The sequence below is a fragment of the Eschscholzia californica genome, unplaced genomic scaffold (assembly GCF_041429995.1).
Source record: "Eschscholzia californica isolate CP2 unplaced genomic scaffold, dmEscCali1.0.p SCAF_3, whole genome shotgun sequence".
Classification (NCBI taxonomy): Eukaryota; Viridiplantae; Streptophyta; class Magnoliopsida; order Ranunculales; family Papaveraceae; genus Eschscholzia; species Eschscholzia californica.
In genome coordinates, this window is record NW_028238420.1 from 26,123,849 (window position 1) to 26,129,274 (window position 5,426).

The window sequence follows — 5,426 nt, forward strand, 5'->3', positions numbered from 1 at the left end:
TAGGAAATCTACGAAATTGGCAAGTCAGATTTTTTTTTTTTTAACAAAAACTCAGAAATTAAGATCTCTCGTGTTTTGTCGATTTTTCACGAAGCACGAGCAACTCTACTTGTTTGTAAAAAAAATCTAGGGTTTTGAGATTTTTGATTTCTAAGTTTTAAAAGTTTAACGGGTTTTTAGATCTGATCTTTCTGGTTAGGAATATCCTTCAACAATTCCCTTCCCTTTGTTTGATGTCATGATTTTTTCCAAAAAAATTTTCTCTCTAGAATTTTGGGTTGATGATGAAGATGAAGTAGTGGAAGAAGACGAAACTTACTTAGGGTTTATGAGAAAAGAGGGAGGTGTTAAAATAACACATCTAATTCTAAGAGGACTTGAGTGAAACTAATAGAGAGTTGTCCCCTTAGATTCTGGTGTCCATATAAAAAAATTAATTATTTTGGTTGTCCACATAAGATAGTTGTCCATATAAGAAAAACGGTTGTCCACGTATTGGCCACCTAATTCTAATATCACCCCTTAATTTGGTCGTCCTGGAAAATTTTCTCTAGCTCGCCCGGCGACGTATTCTCCGTCAATTCCTTGTACCTCGTATTAGGTTTCATCTTTGATAGATCGTAAGCCGCTTAGTTTATTTCACGGAACACATGAATGATTGAACAATCTTCCAATCGTGCCCAAAGCTCGAGAACCTCTCGAACTAATCTGAGTATTTGCCACGATGGCTTCTTTACTTTAGACTTCATAATTGATTTTTCTAGAGAATAATCGGTGGCGTTCACTTTCCTTGTTTCAGATTTAATAGCCAATTGCAACCTCAATCTAATACCTTTCATTTCATGAATCATTACTGATATCCTTCCTGTTTTTGCCTCGGCTGCCACGACAATATTGCCTTCGCGATCTCTGATAATTGCACTGTATCCTCCTTAATCAGCTTCAAAGACCTGCCACAACTAGGGTCGGGAAAACGGTCTGGAAGTCCGAAACTCGATCCTAACCACCCGATCCGAGGCGACCCGGAGACCGAAAAGCTCCCGGTTTAGGCATACGTAGGCGGTACTCAGGTAAGGCCTCCTACCCGAGTCCCGACCCATTCCGCCCGCCCGTTAGACAACCGAGACCCATCCGTCTGAAATACAAGCTACCCCCCCCCCCCCCCCCCCCCCGTCTATTCCCACTACAACCTGTGCCCGATCCGCTTGTTATTAAATCCTACACCTTCACCCCTAAAAATATCCTCTAATAGTTTCATCTCAGACTTCAACGCCTCCTTCCTCTCCCTCCTCATCTTCCCTTCTCTTTATATTCTACTCTACAATTCTACTAAACACCATAACCTCCTTTGGTTGAAGCCTTGAACCTTTACGCCTCCTCCATCTCCCTCCTTATCTTCTTTTCTCTTCATCTTCTACTAGACTCTTCTCTGAAACACCATAACCCTAAGCCCTGGCCTTATACTTCTGTAGATCTCTTGGCCTCCTTTGGGGACACGTATAGCTTATTCCTATAGCTTTTTTTGTAGTGCTTAAACAAAAGTGCTGAAGAATAAGCTACAAGGGTTGTTTGGCGTGACAAAAGAAAAGCACTTTTAAAGAAAGAAAAGCTATAGTGTGGCATTTGGTTGGAAAAAGCTATAATGTAATTTTAAAACATAAACCTCATGTAATATGGAGGAAATTTAACCGTGGATTTTTCTCTCTCCAAGATCAGAAGGAATTTATCAACACTTTTAAAGAATGAAAATCAAATGTTGTTATAGAGTTTCTTATAGTTTCGTGTTATTAGATGATTTCGGCCTCATTTGGGAACACATATAGCTTATTTCAATAGCTTTTTTTGTGAGCTCAAACAAAAGTGCTTTACAATAAACTATCACAGTTGTTTGTATGGCAAAATAAAAGTACTTGTTAATTCGTAAAAGCTGTTACGTAACGTTTGGCAAAAAAAAAAAGCTAAATGTGATTTTATCAATTAACACATTGAATTTTATGTTCATAAAACATATCTATAAATTCATCTATAATGAAGCATAATTGATCTCTTCTAATCTTTATAGATGGGATTTTAAACAATCTGCTTGGACAAACCCACCGTCGTATATCCGTCGGATATAGTTTGTGTTCCATTTGAGTTGTACCTGGATTGACTAATATTATTTGGGTAATTTGGATAGGAAGATGTTTGTGGCTAGTGCATCTGTGATGCCTTTAGAGTTTAAAGAGGCTTAGAGAATTGTTGAGTTGGATTATGTGACCTTGACTTGAAATTGAGATTTGGTCGTTGGAGCATCAATAGGACCTGACTTCTCTTCCCTTTTTTTCCTCTAGGACACAGTCTGTTACCAACCTAGGAGGTATAGTTGGTTTTTACTTTGTCAAGATGATGTGATGAACTCCATTACAGAGATGAGGAACTCCATTATAGAGATGATTTGCCCAAAGAAAAAACACATCCATCTATTATATCTAAACAATTATATACAGAACTAAAACAATCTATTAGGTTTCTAACATTCATATAATTAAAGCAATCGATCTATTAGGTTTATCAAGATGATGTGATGAACTCCATTACAGAGATGAGGAACTCCATTATTAGGTTTATCAAATCGATCTATTAGGTTTCTACAACAAGAGTTCCTCTCTCTAAGAAAATAAAAGTGACACAAATTACTTGTGTAATCAGTGTCTTTCAAGGGGTGAAGATTAATTTCTCCTTCACCTTTTGATTTTGAAAAGTTTTACTTCAAAACCCTAACAACAAGCAGAGAAGAAGATGAAAGAGAGCTCGGTTTCTGTCCTTTTTTGACAAAAAAAAAAATTCTATTTTTCGCAAACTCTTGCGTCCGTAGTTCCGACTGGCTTCCCGAATAAGCCATTAACAGAAGCCATAAATTTATGGCTTCTGCTTTTTGAACAAAACGGGCTTTTATAGCTTAATATAAGCTGTGGCTTTTTTACCCAAACGCCAAAATTTATTAAAAAGCGCTTGCATATGTTTCTTCTTTGATTAACCGGTTTAATTTCTGGTTTTATAGTTTATATATACTCGCATTAAATAATATTCGACTTCGAAGATATCCGATCTTAATATGTGACAACGGAAATGGTGACAAACTAACAATGGATTTTTTCCACCTAGGAGACCTAATGGTGTCTTTTTTACTACTGCAATTTTTGGTGGGAGTCTAAATGCCACACAAACTTCACAAGTGCCATCCAAAAACTTAAACTTTGTTATATCTAACAAAAACTATTTTGCTCCCTCCCCTAGTTCTTCAAAGTTCTTCAAAATTGATCCCAACTGCACCATCCCGCCATGTTCGACCAACTCGGTAACTGTAAGCATAATCCTCCAAAGAAGAGGAGATTTCATGATCAAATGGACCAGACTCAAATACAAAACTCCAAAGCAAACTGAGATAATAAAGTTTCTCTCTCTAGAATGATGAACGAGAGGATATAATAAACCAAACTTCAAAATTGTAAAAGCAAGTAGAAATTTGTAAAATCAAATGAGACTTGAATGCATAAGATGATCAAAATCCATTCATTCGGTTAAGTATTTTAAAGCCACACAGAAAATTAGAAGGAAACAATAATCTCTTGCAAAACAGATTTTGATTACTAACCTAATTGATGCTCTTCAAATAATCGGAGATCAATCATCAATTCTTCATGTTAATTTTGATTTAGAACAATGTTTTATCATAACCCTAACTTGCTGAAGAAGAAGAAGAAGAAAAGATGGGAGAAAGAAATATTTTTTCAAGATACTCACCATGTCCGTATATGGCTTTCCGAAAAAGCATTAAGAGAAGCCAGGAAATTCCAACTTCTGCTTTTTAGGGAAAACGGGCTTTTTTGGCTTAAAAAAAGTTGCGGCTTTTTTAATCCAAACTCAACCTTTTTTCCAAAAGCACTTTAAATAAGCTAGAAACTAGCTTTTAGCTTGTTTTAAGCGGATCTAAACAAGGCCTATATTCTCCATTTTTCTGGGCTTTTTGCTGTGATTTGTTGAACTTGTTAGAAAAAAGAGTTGAAGGTTCGGCTGATACGATGAAGATCTACGGATCAGATGAAGAGCTTTGAATCCTTTTGAACTCCAACTTCGATCATTAGTTTGTTGTTTAGTATTTTAGTTTTTTGATGTATTTTTATAAATCTGAGATGTAAAACAGTAAGATCTTTTGGTAATCTAGGGTTTCATAGATCTGAGATGTAAAAACAGTAATTTCTTTGATATAATATCTTGTTGTATTTTTTTTTTAATCTGTTCTAATAGAAATCAATTTGTAACCTAGGGTTTCATTTAGATGGTATTGTTGGAATTAGAGCCAATTTTAGATTGGTTCAAATCATCAAACTCAAAAACGAAGTAAGCCATTGCGTTTGTCTTGTCGAGCTCTTACGTTTAGAGCCAAGAATCACTGGAGTCCGATTCTGGATGAATGAGATATTCAAGTCTGAAGTTTGGACGAAGTTTGGTTAATTAAGGGACTAAATCGCAATAAGGAAAAGTTGGCTTGAGGGCCATTAGCACAACGAGCGCACATTCAGATCTAACGGCGTTTGTTGATTCCGCGCTCGTCCAACGACTCCGCAGAGCCCGTGTCGGGCTTGCGGTGGGACATCTCCCGAAACTCCATCTAACGACCACGAGCTTCATTTGTTAGGCTACTTTCGGGCATGATCATATTGATCCAAAGGAGGGCGTTTCTCCCAAGCTTTTGAGCGCAATCCAATAGGCATAAACCGCAACCAACAATGTTCTGTTGCTAAATGAGTGATCCATCACTTTTCCTACTCAACAGATTTGTCCCTAACCTTACAGACATGTCCCTAATGATTGTGTCTATTCGAAACCTATTTATAAGAAAATAAACTCCAAAATTGAATCCGTTTTTTCCAGTGTTTAGTGTAGAAAATAGGCTATCATTTAGAGCATTAGTATTTCCAAATCTAAAAGAATTTACTCATAAATTCCATTCGTTTTTTGGTCATTTGGAAACTCCGAAGTTCTTAATATTAGTCAACGTTCGCAGTGTTCTTCTTCAACGTACCTGCAGAGAAGGAGAACGAAGCCATTGTATTCTGGAGGCGAGACGCCATAGATCTGTGGGTACACACATGGCGTAATTCGTCTTAAGTTAAGAGTGTATCTCGCCTTGGCTTTTTCTTTGTTTTGTATTTTGAAATGATTCATTTGTTTAACTACAAATAGGTAAGTCTGCATCTCAATCTTCTTCGAACTTATATTATATATAGACCCGGAATCAACATGTATGATGACTTTTTTGTTTGCTATTTTTCTACCTTGTAAAACCATAAGATTTCGTGCTTATTGATGTTCAAATTTGTGAATGAGATTTGAAATTGTAGGAGAGAAGTTGTTAGATTTTTTTAGGATTTCTCCATCTT